At 42.1% G+C, this 13,391-nt stretch overlaps 3 non-coding genes across 3 annotated transcripts; 2 read left to right on the top strand and 1 right to left on the bottom strand.

Annotated features, from left to right (window-relative positions):
• Positions 1–6,511: 6,511 nt before the first annotated feature.
• Positions 6,512–6,583, top strand: TRNAD-GUC. The gene has a single exon. It is a non-coding gene; the product is annotated as a tRNA-Asp (tRNA).
• A 114-nt stretch (positions 6,584–6,697) lies between these two features.
• On the bottom strand, positions 6,698–6,769 carry TRNAD-GUC. The gene has a single exon. It is a non-coding gene; the product is annotated as a tRNA-Asp (tRNA).
• Positions 6,770–7,207: 438 nt separating this feature from the next.
• On the top strand, positions 7,208–7,279 carry TRNAW-CCA. The gene has a single exon. It is a non-coding gene; the product is annotated as a tRNA-Trp (tRNA).
• The last annotated feature ends 6,112 nt before the right edge of the window (positions 7,280–13,391 follow it).

Here is a 13,391-nt window from a genome sequence, read left to right as displayed (position 1 = left end):
CCAAGTGACTTAATTTCAAAACGGAAATTCTCCTATGAAAACTTTTTGTAAGACACTGACTGATTTTTGCTGCCAAGTGAAACAGGCCGGTCCCATATTTATGACATGTTATTTAACTCCTTTTCTTTTCAAACACACGCTAGCAAAATACTATCCACTATTTTAGCTAAGAGAATGTGAAGGAGAGGAAATGAAAGAAGTTTTCTCTAACCATTTTGATCTAGATTGCTAAAATTTCATTCTATGAGCTCATTTTGTGCAAGCTGAATTGGATTTATAAGACATGAGTCTCTTTTTTTCCCTATTTCTAATGTCACAATTATATAAAACAGTAACCTCACTTATCGCACTAAGTGTGAGTCAGTAATTTTACTGGACTGCAAAGCAGAGCACTTCAGAATTCCACCAGAGGGAGCCAGTGCGATTGAAAACTTGAAAATCTAAGTTCCAAAAAGAAAGCGAAACAACAATAACACCGACAAAAACGAATCAAACAAACAAACAAACAAACAAAAAAAAACAGTTAGGGAAAGATCATTATCCCGCAAAATAGCAAATAGTAGACTGTAAAGAAATAAAAACTGATCTTCAGAAGCATCTTTTTTGTGCTTTTTGAAGCAAAATTCTTCATATTCAAAATAACACTTAATGGAGATCAATAACATAAATTAAAACCAATCATTTATGTATTTTTCCGTGGCAAGTGCATTATTTTTAATTACACCTCACTTTAATAACTCCTTATTTTGATCACTATGTATCACCTTGACAATGTCTTCCTTCATATTTTGCCCCACACCAATTCCTCAGCCTTTTTCTCATCTCCTAAAACGGGCACCTCCAAACCAGTGGTTGCGGATCACCATCTTCCCCACAGCAGCTGTGACAATGCTGTAGAATGTCCTGTGACTCTTGTCAGGCAATATATTGCAAATGCACAGAAGAGTTAAGATCTGATTTCAAGTAGCTGAGCTCTAAGCACATAATTCTCGGCAGTTCCTCATTTTTTGTTTTGGCTATTCAACTGACTTCAAATATTCGTCTCTTGTTTCAAATTTAAAGTGCACTGTGATTGATTTCTGCATCTTTTTTAAAGTGTCGGGCATTTTACAATTGAGCAAGATAGTTAACTAACAGTCACATTCTGAGCCGTCTATGATAAACATGCATATTTGGTTTTCTCTGCCATTAATAGGTTCAGAAATAGCAATTAATTTCTCGAAGGGCTTTTAAATATTTTCTTTTATATCATCTTCCTTTTTCTATCTGCTAAATGTAAAACCTATCCACTTCCCTGCTACTGCTCATTCACCCACCAAAAATTGTGTCGGTAGCCAAAGAAGCCAATCCTAGCACTGGCAGGCTGAACAGGACCAGTAGCATCTTTGAGCCTTTAGGTGTCTCTTTTGCACTCCCATGACTTAGATAAGACATAGGGCATCCAGGTTTTTCCTAAGGAAATAGAGTCAAACAAAAACAAAGGGGGAGAGGAAGAACTGTGAAAAAGAAGACAAGAAAACTTCTGAGTGGAGTTGTCAGAAGTAGGAGTAATAGTGCAATACACAGTGAAGACAAAAATCAACTTCTGAAATGAGAATGATGTCTTACTGTTTTTTACTAGTTATGAGGACCACTTGGGATTTCTCAAGGTTTCCCTGTGCATATGGATTACCACAATCATTGGAGGATAACACTAAGTAAGGAAAAGAAGAACATGGTATCCATACCAATGTTGTTCCTGTATCGTAAGAAAGGAGAAGGGAGGAAAATTATTACCACCCTACTGGGTCTACTGTATATTTATTATTTCATACCTTAAGTAAGCACCAAGGTTTTGTTTTTAACAGCAACTCCTCCCTCCTCCCTATGCTCATCTTTGGTTTCATTGTCTTGTTTCCCCATTGTAATAATTTAGCCTTCACTTTTCTATGAGGTCTTTACTGGAATCCATGAAAGTGTGATGATTTCCAAGTTAAATTCATTGCATATAGACTCATTTATAGTTTTATAAAACAAGTAAGTTTAAAAGACTCCCCTTGCTCTTTACAGTATAACTAATTTCTTTGCATGTGCCTTTATCTCATGACATCTTTGTTGCATTACCTGTATTACTTTCTGTGGGTTTGGCTATCCCATATTTTTCCTGTCTCTACACTTCATTTAGCTTTATCGTTATCATCCACAATGGCATTTGTGATTTATTATCCAAGATGACATTCGTGATTTATTTTTTAAAAATTTGAATGACAGTATTTTACTTCTAGAATTGATATGATGTGGGAGTCAGTCCTGATTGTTGTGTTATAACTGTATATTAAAGTACGTATTTGATTTTTTTCCCCACATTTCTCCCTAGAATTTTTCTTCATAGGCATTATGTGACAGGTCTATTTTGAGGCTAATCATTGAGAGTTTCAAGATTCTAAGAAATGTCGTATTTCAAACCAAGTCAGACCAATGGTAAAAGGTTTGAGTTTGCAGTCTTTAATGACAGTTAGAAAGTTATTATTATACTTGTAGTCATTTGGTAGACATACTGTGGTATCCAGACCTACATTGCACAGGAACGGTCTATTTGGATTTTGGAGTGTCCTGATATGTGTCTAAAGATTTTGCTGCATAAGCCCTCTTTTGAAATTACTCTGAAACAATGTCTCTCATAAACAAAGGAAGGTTTATTCTGCACACAAACTTAAATCCTCTTTATTTTAATTACCAAGTCTTATCCTTCTATTTCTAAGCAGGACCTCTCATAGTTTTTGCTATTGTAAAGTTGAAATTATGCATTAAAACCAGCCAGTCTCTACTTTCCCTGGCTTTCATTTTCCAATTTTTATGGTATTTCTTTAGTACACTTATTTGGCAATCCCTCCCGAGGATAAGTGAGGAGAATGCAGATCCCCTCTGAGAAGGAATTTATTCTCGTTGGGAGTATCCACTGGATGTAAACCAGGTGATAGGAATAAAAATGGCCAGGTTCAACTGTGTAAATTTTTACCTGAACAGAAAATACAATTCAGCATGGGCATTTCTTGTCTATTTAATTTCAAAATTCTTAGGACGTAAATATTCAAGCCTCGAGATTTCTCCTACAAGTTTTTAAAAGGTTCCATTTATTAGACAGTTCACATGACTCACCATGGAGGGGAAGCTGCCCAGCTGAGTGGCTGCATTTAGTACTGAATAACCTATGCTAGGCTAATAGGGGAAAGCCCCTTAAATCCCTCCTCCCACTAATCCCCCAGGCACTGACGTACAATGTCACAGTCCTCTTTACCCAGAATTTTTTCAGCACTTCAGCTGTTAATTTCATGTAATTTCCTTTAAGAGATGTAAATTGATTTTTCTAATAATTTATTAAACTTCATTTTAATTAAATCAACATACATTAGCACAGAAAGAAATCACTGAGCCATACAGACCTCACTACAAAACACATTACACTGGACAGAAATTGTATAAGGCCAAAACTATAGAGAAAGAAGGCCTGTAAGTTAAGATGCCATTTGATAACTCATAGGTTCTTACTGAAAAGCTCATTAAATCTTGTGCTGTGAACTTCACAGAGTGAGGGTACAGCAATAAAAATTAAAAGGAAAATAAAACACAAAGAGCAGATGGAGTGTTGGATATGTGTGAATGGGCAGGAATAAGAGCATACAAAATAGCTATGAAGATTAATCAGAATCAAATATATTCAAGTTGCAGCAGCTGTTCAGGATTGTGGCTTCCTAAAGACCACACCCAGTAAAGGGCTTCCCTCCTCATCTAGGATTTGTGTTTTTTCATTGATTCAGAAGAATTAATTTCTGCAGCTATGGGAGGCTCCATCACTGACCAGTGATGAACCTCGACATGCCAGTAACAACATATGTTACTTGCCAAGGCAAACAGGTATCAGCAGGTGACTCAAGTGGATCAAACTGAGAGAAGCAGCTGATTTCCTCAAGGCCAGGGCTGTCCTTAGCAGCACTGAAAGGCTGCAGACATGGGCCAGTATGAATTTCTTCCAATTCAATTTAGGCAAACACAAAGTCCTGCACCTTGGATATAATAACCCAAGCAGCCAGGAGCTGACTGGGTAAACAGCAGCTTCACAGAAAAGATCCCACAGGTCCCAGTGAACAATAAAGGCAGGCTTGAGTGAGCTCTTAAAGCAATGAAAATTAGTGATACACTGGGAAATACCAGGAACAGTCTAGCTAGAAGATGAAGGGAAGTGATTACTGCCCCCATTCCCTTCTAGCTCTTGTGAGGCTGCCTATGGAGAGCTGTGCACAGTCCGGGGCAGTGTGAAACAAGAAAGATAGCAACAAACTACAATGAGATCAGTGAAGGGTCACCAAATGAAGAGAGCTGGAGCATGTGGCAAACAAGGATACACTGAAAAAAGGTTGGTTTGTTCAGCCTGAAGAAGGGGAGGTTACAGGATGATGTGGCTTATGTCTTCAGATACCTGTTGGGAGGGAATAAAGAAGATAGAGTCCAACATTTCTTGGAGGTGCACAGCAAAATGATCAAATTGCAACATGGCAATTCCAAGGAGGGGAATATGTGGAAATTGTTCACAGTGAAGGTGGACAACCTGTTGTGGCAAAGTGGTAATGGAATTTCCCATCCGTGATGAGGTTCAAAACTCATCTGGACATTTTGCAAGATGAGCTTCAGCTAAGAAAGCTGAAGGAGAGGTAACTAGCACCCAGCTACAATGATGTGCTAGATCCCAGCCCTGCTCCTGCCTATGGCTGTAATGGGCCTCTTACAGGCGACATTCACCAGTCATCTTTTAGCAGCCACTAGGGACAAGCTAAACACAGAGCTGATGCAATGATGAGGAAATCACACAACAAGATTGTTAGAGCTGGACACATGAAATAGCTGCATGTAAGATCCTGAGGAGAATGTGGAGTCTCCACAGATCTTGAGGCATTGATAGTAGTCCCCAGTACCTGTTCTGCCTTGCATTTGCATGTCTCTGTGACAAATCAACAGGGAATGCATTTGCTCTGTAACTGCAAATCATTGTAGCCTCATAATAGTCCATCCAATTCAAAACAGTCCTCTTGCTGTCCTGACTCACACCTCCATGTCTCTGCTTGCTCCCCTTCTTAGGTATTTTTGGATAAGTCATCTTCTTGTTTGGGGTACATAAAGATATTTGAAGCTCAGCTCCCTACCACAAGGGTTAATGAACAGAAGGAAGTGAGAAATTGCAGGAAAAAAAGACCTGTGTGGTCCCATAAAATGCAAACTGGCAACTTTTGATGCACCTGAAAGTCTCCCAACTTCAAGCAAACCATTAACATAGTTTGAATAAAATTTGAACATGCACAGCAAGTGTAAACCAGCCTGGAAACACTGGTTTTGATCCTGCTCTGGGAGGGTTAAAGTCTATCACCAGATCACAGCCCTACAATATGGCTCATTACACTACATCTAAAGTCTTGAAATTGTTACGAGACTGTGGTTGTTATTTTTCAATTTTCAGGACAAAATTTAAATCTGTTGCATCCACTGACAAACACATTCAAATTATTAAATGAGCAGGCCAATTCCCAGAAATGCATTGTTTACAGGTCACTTATATTTAGAAGTCTACATAAAGGATGCTGCTGGCTCTTTAGCTATGATTATCTGAAAAAGCTAAGCTGGGGTTCATTTATGCAAACAAACACTAGCAGTAGTGGAGGCCATCAAAAGAGAACACCATTTGCTCCAATCGCTTGTTTATTATATGGTGTTAATTCTTCATCTCAGAAGTCAGCAAATTAAATATAGTTTCTTGTCTAATGTCTCTGTGGTACAAACTTCCAACCGTGTTTCTGCTGACCGGGTCAGCATCAAGCCAGATGGTCAGCCCATGTGCTTCGGCCTTTTACTCTCAAATCTCAAAGTAGCTGGTTTCCATTTCCCCCGTTCCTTTTTTAGGTAGGTAAGGAGCAGGTGCTCTGGTTCCTTAACCTCAAGGGCTGCTGACTCCAGCACTTCTCAGGTTCCCGTAAAAAGAAACTCTGCGTGAACGAGATGCAGAGCTCCAAACGCAGACACCCGAGCTGCCAGTGCTGCTCCGCTCCCCCCACCTCCAGCCGGGCACTTCCCTTCCACGGCAATTTCCAGGGATCCGCCCGCAGCTCCGCGGGGCCGCTGTGGGGCGAGGGGGTGCGGAGTTGTTCCTGTGCCCGGTGTGTGCGGAGCTGCCCCTGTCCCCGTCCCTGCGCGGTGTGTGCGGAGCTGCCCCTGTCCCCGTCCCTGCCCGGTGTGTGCGGAGCTGCCCCTGTCCCCGTCCCTGCCCGGTGTGTGCGGAGCTGCCCCTGTCCCCGTCCCTGCCCGGTGGGTGCGGAACTGCCCCTGTCCCTGGGCCCGCCCGGTGGGTGCGGAACTGCCCCTGTCCCTGGGCCCGCCGTGCTCGGCCGGGCCCCCCCACACCCACACCCACAGGCACACGCACACCCACGCACGGCGGGCCGGGCGGAGCGGGAGCGGCCCCCGCGGGGAGGGAAGTGCCCGCAGCTCCTCGTTAGTATAGTGGTAAGTATCCCCGCCTGTCACGCGGGAGACCGGGGTTCGATTCCCCGACGGGGAGAGTGGCGCTCGAGCGCATTGTTTTTTTTTTTTGGCCCCGCGCGAGCCGTTGATGCCGACGGCAAGAAGCACCGGCGGCAAAAAGCGCCGCCTGCCAAAAAACGTGTGCTACGGCCTCCCCGTCGGGGAATCGAACCCCGGTCTCCCGCGTGACAGGCGGGGATACTTACCACTATACTAACGAGGAATTGCCTGGTTAAAGGTCTTGCGGGACTAGTTTTATCCGCAAATCGCACGAGTACGTCCTCGTTAGCTGATCACAAATATTGTGCTGCGGGCGGTGGGACAGCAGGGCCGACCTCCGGCAGCGGGATATGGACCCACGAGCTTGCGTAGGGCGGCAACGGCGCGGGAGGCGAGCTCGGCACTAGCAGGGAGCGGGGCCGGAAGGCCCTTGCTGCTGCGGACCACTAGCGGGGGTGTGGGTGGGGAGAGCTAACACTTGCGCGGTACAGTGCCGGAGCGGAGGGGCCGGCGCAGGGTGCGGCTGCCGCGGCGGACGGGCAGGCTGCTCGGCCGTGCGGGCCCGACCCGGCCCCCGCCCTGCCCCTCCGCACAGAGGGGCCGCACTGCGGGCGGCCCGCGGCGGCCCAGTTGTAATGCTCTGCCTGCCCGTAGGAAGCAAGACCTCGTGGCGCAACGGTAGCGCGTCTGACTCCAGATCAGAAGGCTGCGTGTTCGAATCACGTCGGGGTCACTTACTTTTTCTTCCCTCCTTCCGTCGGCTTTTACCGCCTGCCCCGCACAGGAAACCTAGGAACGTCATTGCTGGGTTCTCTTTGTTTTCCCCTACAGCTTAGGCTCTCCTCTTTTGCTTGAGACTGAGAGGGCAGAGCGACACAGAGGGATCAACGGGAGTCAAGGAATAGGACAGCTGCTGCAGCGATGTAATCCTAGAGATCCCGTTGGATAAAATTGGCACGTCTTTGTTTATGGTCATTGTGTGTATAGGACTGCCTGATTACATGCTTAAACACAAAAGGCAAGAACGTGTCAAAGATTTACTTTATTAAGGCGACTGGCTGTGTGGAAATGACGAAAAAACTTCAGAAAATTGTACAGAAAGAAAAACTTTAGTTTTTAAAGGGGACAGACGCCCCAAAAGTGGCAAAGATACCATATTTTCAGTATAGAAATTCACATAACAAGAAGTAAAAGTAACGGCAGAGGCAGCAAGTGGTCTGATGGAGCCAAGAGTTCAGAGAGATGCTTGTCTTGAGAACCCTGCAGAAGAACGAAACGCTGGCAGGGAGAGAGAGGGGACCAGTGTACCGGTGGGGGAAACTTTCAAGGGTGATGGGGTTAGGCTGCAGAACAGAAGAGTTTTCTCAGAATAGCTATTTCCACATGCTGAGGTTGACAGGTACCCACAGCAGAAAGGCACAGAGAGGACTTAGCTTTGATTTAGACATGAGACAGCAAGTCTTAGAAATAATACTTTAGTGATTTATATGGACTGGGAAGTTTGACACTTGATGAAATTTAATTGGGAGGAAAACAATAGTTTGTCAAGGGCCTGAATTGAGAGAGAATGCCAGAGATACAATTCTCACTTTGTAGGAACTAATTATTAGTGTTGTAAACCATAGAAGAAAATGATACACAAGTCTTAGAAATCAGATGCAGCAGAATCAACAGATTATGTGGAGGTTATTAAGCCAAATACTTTGGCTTTTACAGGCTATTGCTTGTTCTATATATCCTTAAAACCTTTTAAATACAGAGATTCTGCATATTCCTTAAGTGACCTGTTCCAGTACTTTGCTATTCTTACAATTACACAATTGGTATATATATATTAACCCTGATGTCTCTTTGGCCTCAACTTAAATCCAGCCCTCGTGTCATTGCACTGCAGAACAGCTTATTCCCTTCCTTATTATAGGTACTTCCTACATATTTGGAATTTGTTATGTCTCTCTATAGATGTTTCAGTGTAACAGACTATGTTTTCCAGGCCTCTGAATTATTTTATCGCTTGCCTCTGGAGCCTTTCCAAACAAGCTGCATTTTTAACTGCTCAGAACTGGTCTCAGTTTTTCAGCTGACTCAGATTTTACTAGGTCTGAATGAACAAGGAGGATTGCCTCACATGCTATGCTGATGGGAATTACATTTAATGTGGTTAGTATTTTTTTTTAATGCACAGTCTGTTAGATGGATGGATTTTGTATGAGATGCATATTGTTAGATGTTTCCCTGGTCCCACACAGTATCTTATCTCTCAGCCTCACCACCCACCAGAGAGCTGGATGTAAGAAGCAGCAGCAATCTGTTTGCATTCCTGTAGCTCTGCCAAAGCAGGTGCCCTGCTCTAAACATTCCAGACTGTTGCCAGACAATATCTCTGGCTTGCAGTCAGGGTAATATCTGCTTATAGGAGACAAAGTTTTCACGGTTTGGTTTCACACTAGTATACCTGACATGTGCAGGTTGTCACAGAACAGTCCCTCTCTCTCTGCTCTATCCCTGCCTGTGTGTTTCCCTCCTTCCACTTGGATCTCATCTTGCAATGGCATTGCAGCAGCTGCCAGCTCAGCATGTGAATCTGGTGGCACAACTACTAGATCCAACACAGGAAAGGCACCAGGAGCACATGGCCTGGGACAGGATAGAGAGCAGGATCATCCCCTTCAGCAACAATCATAAATACTAGTGGTTCAGTTTAAGATTTTGTCAACTGTTCTGTGGGGGGAGAGGTCACTGTCCCTAAATCAAAATCATCTAGCGATTGATGTTTCAAAACTAAATGAAAGGATTAAATGTGCTTAGCTATGTACAAACTCTCCCACTCAATTTCCTATTGGTGAAGTGGGGATAATAGTTCTCTTTGACCTTACAGATGTTTTGTCAGGTTGACTCCATTCATTCCAAGGCATCCAAGTATGCTAGTGGGCATTTCAACAGCCCATGTGCTTCTCTGCTTTTTGTCTCTTCCTGACTTTTAAATACTGCATTTTGTTACCTGACTGATCTCTTAACACAGATGTTTTTTCTTATGAAATTGCTACTAGCTGAACATAAGCATAAAACTTAAATTCACTTAAACTTCAAGGAACAGTGGAGCTGAAATAATAGCTTATATATAGTAAATATGACTTCTGTCTGTGTTTGACAGAAATAAATATCCAGATAATTCTGATTTGGAAATTATTCAGTGTAGGAAACTACCCTGAAAACTGTTCATTTCATTTCTGCCAGCATACTTAAGCAGGAGCTGATACTTCTGTTTTCAGTCTTTGTTGGTATAGGCCTTCAACTATCACAAGATCAGCAGTAAGACATTTCAAAGCAGTTGTATAAATTTCTTTCCTTGCCTGGGGACAGCCATATAGTGTGGGATCCCTTTATTCACCTGTCTGTTCACTGTGTCAGACACTGGCAGAGCAATGTTCCTGGTGGCTTCCAGCTCTGGAACTGCTCTAGAAGCAATATGCTCCATTACACTGAGGCAGGCTTTCTTTCTTATCACTTTTCCCTTTCTACTCCAAAACCAGACATTTCTAATGAGAAAACTAGAGTTACTAAAAAGCCACCTTATTTTTCTAAATTAATCAAGATTGTGGAAAAACAAATAATTCTAGATTCTAGAAAGTATAGTTATGCTGTGCTATAATGATTAGGCAACTGCTTATTTCTAGCAAAACTTTCCAGTTTATATTGCATTTCTCAAAGGGAATATAATTTTCATAGTGAAACCTGCCAAGACTGAATTAATACTTCATACAGCTTTTTTTACATTTCCTTATCAGCTCAGTCTAAGATAAGAGCATGTCTGTAACACTTGCTTAAATGCTATGAATTTATAGTCCTCACAATGTTCTCTATTGTGAGATGAATGTTACATATGAATGCAAATTATATATCTATACTTCATTATAGGCTGTTTTCCAGACCCTCCACTTAATTTAGGATACTTCTAAATGCATATATATAGAAAAATCATTTTTCCAGCATACTGCAACATAAAACTATTTGTCTCATTTTTATGGGTGGCATTAGAGGTTAGAAATCACAAACTTAGGGAAACTCAAGCCAGAAATCTGAGACAGTTTAAAAGGCATTCAGTGTTTTCATGTCAAAGATGAATGTATGCTTGAAAAATCTCTTTCTCACGCTCAGGAAAGCTAAGAAATTCCAGACATTTGGGAGGGTCCTACAAAGGACGGATTTTTGGCTTGTCCTTTCAGCATATTTCACATTTTTAGGCAAGCTTAGAGCAGTTTTTTAACCACCGGAAACGGCAATAGTCTCACAACATTTTTACTTTTTTCCCTAAACTTTGCTTTTGTCAGCATTTATACTGACAAGAGGTAAATTGTAACTACCTGTTTCTCAGGTAGAGGCAGGTATTCTGGTCTTTGAAAACCTGAACTTGCAATTAGGGATAAACATTTAAGTACTGGAAAGCTTCACAGAAGGCGTGGTGAAACAACAGTTCTGTGCCCCAACCTTTACACAGCAAATTATTGAATAGGCATATGGACCAGAGACCTCATATCTGTGGGGTTTTTCCCCCTACTGTAACAACATTAGAAAGATCTTTTGAGCTCATTCATAATGAAATCATTCCTTTCACCCTCTTGACTGCTGCCTTATGCTACGAAACATGACTTCCTTTTTCCTTCAAACGGGACCAAGAGAGGTGCAGATCCTCTGCTGTGTTAAGATGTAATTGTGGTGGCACCTCCAGGTAGGTTCCATTGTCAATCATCATGAACGTGCACATTTAAGTGCTTTCTTATACTTTCCCTGTCTACCTTGCCAGGAAGATGCCTGTTGATCCCAAAGGGTGACAGTAACAAGTGTAGAACCACTAAAGGACATTTTTGTGCCAAGGACTGTTTAGGGACTTGGCTTCCCAGAGAAATCTATTGCTCTGAAGAAGGATGACTGAAGTATTATGTTGTGCTTCTGTAGGTTTGGCCACTTTGGAAGCAACTAAAGGCAACCAATAAGAGAGTTCTGTATCAGTGCAAGCAGTTACATCAGGGTAACAACGTAACTGAGAAATTAATTCACAATAAATACATTTTTTCCTTACATGTGGGGAAAATAGCTTTCAAAACTTAAATGGACTGTAAATATGAACTTTAAGCAAAGTTAATCAGACCCACAACCTCAGCAGCTCCACAACAACTGTACTGGAGTTTGAACAAATAGCCAAAACATATGATAAGTTTCTGCTATCTTTATGCTTCTATGCCAGTTTCTGCTGCCAGCAAAAGTAGAAAAACACAGAGGCAAGATAAGGCAAGTGAACCCATCCACTTGTTATGACCAGAGCTGAACCATGAGTGTAACTGTAGGGATTTTACTACTTCATACCAAATTCCTGCAGGAGTTTTTAAGCTACACTTACTGCACTAAAACCAGGCCTACCATCAATGTACTTAGACTTCAAGCTCAGCAGTCGTACTTCCTTCCACTCCTGAATTGTCACCACAAGAAAAGCCAGCACCAACTGCATTGCAGAATCTGAACAGTACAGTGAGATGCAAATGGTGCCTGCACTCTTCTAAGAAGTACTCTCAAAAAACAAGCTTCAGGGCTATGATACCATTATTGTCTGTGGGGATGTCAGATGGTGACTGCAGCAACTTTTTACATTGTATTTTCACTATTAACTTAGGCTAAAATTTCCCACATGCAGCTCCCCCTTAGGCTGCTTTAAAACATTTTAGACTTGATACAAGTTGAAGTTGTTAATTTTTACATCAGCATGATAGCTGAAGAATCTCTCTGAAGTATAATAGAACTCATTCCATATCTGAAAAAGAAGCAAATCTTTAAAGGTAGAGGAAAGACTATTTTCCAAGCCACCTAAAAGCTTTTCAAGGTGAAAAAATACTATCTATGCTTTAAATTAGTACTAGCAAATTTGAAGAGGAATTAAACTTCCTTTAAGCATTTCCAAAACACCTGTCATGCAATACCCATGTACCTGGTAAAATTTTGGGTAAGATATGCTAAAAAATAGATAGAAACATCTAATTTGTTCTATTCGACTTAAAAGTAACTAATGGTAGTCAATCCACATTGATACATTACTTTTTACTGTGTACATGTGTGGTATTAATGGAGGAAGATGTTTCTACCCACTCTTCAGCCTTGTTGCCAAACAAACTGAACAGGTTAAGTATGTAAATATGCACACCTTCAGACATAAATTATAATGAACTTCAGATGACTGCCACCTCACAGAGCTACTGGCACAACAAGGTAAATTAAATGCCCCAAGCTAAGCTTCACCCTTGTCTTAATTACTCTGTTACACCACACTAGTTCTTCAGTGGGGAGCGTCAGGCTGCTTGTGGGTGGGTCCTTGATCTGTCTCGAAATTATCTTCCACAAAAAGTAACCCTCACTGCCTTCACCTAGCTGATACTGAGGCTGTGGCAAGGTAAATAGGAACAACAGGCACTAGAACAGCTCCATGATGGAGCACAGATCAGTACTGGAAATCCCTTTCCTGAACAGCAGTTTAGAACTCTTTCCGGAACACAAAGGGGAGTAGCTGCAAACACCAACAATCCTGTTTCAGATCCATGACTGACGGGAAAATTAAAACAGCCACAATTAAAATCTTATGTCCGGTACTGCAAGGCAGTTCTCAAAAGCATAAGGATATATAGTCAGATCCAAACACTAAACCCTTCCCATCGTCAAACAGCAGCAGCGCGTGTTCCCAGCAAGCAGCATGTGAACACAGGATTTAACTCGCTTGTTTAAAGACTGCAAGACTGCAGGCTCAAACCCAGTCGAACTTCCCCAGCAGGGACACACTTGTGACACTTCGGAAATCGACT

The sequence above is a fragment of the Catharus ustulatus genome, chromosome 4 (assembly GCF_009819885.2).
Source record: "Catharus ustulatus isolate bCatUst1 chromosome 4, bCatUst1.pri.v2, whole genome shotgun sequence".
Lineage (NCBI taxonomy): Eukaryota > Metazoa > Chordata > Aves > Passeriformes > Turdidae > Catharus > Catharus ustulatus.
Note: the sequence above shows the minus strand (reverse complement) of the source record. Positions and strands in the feature narration are given on the sequence as shown.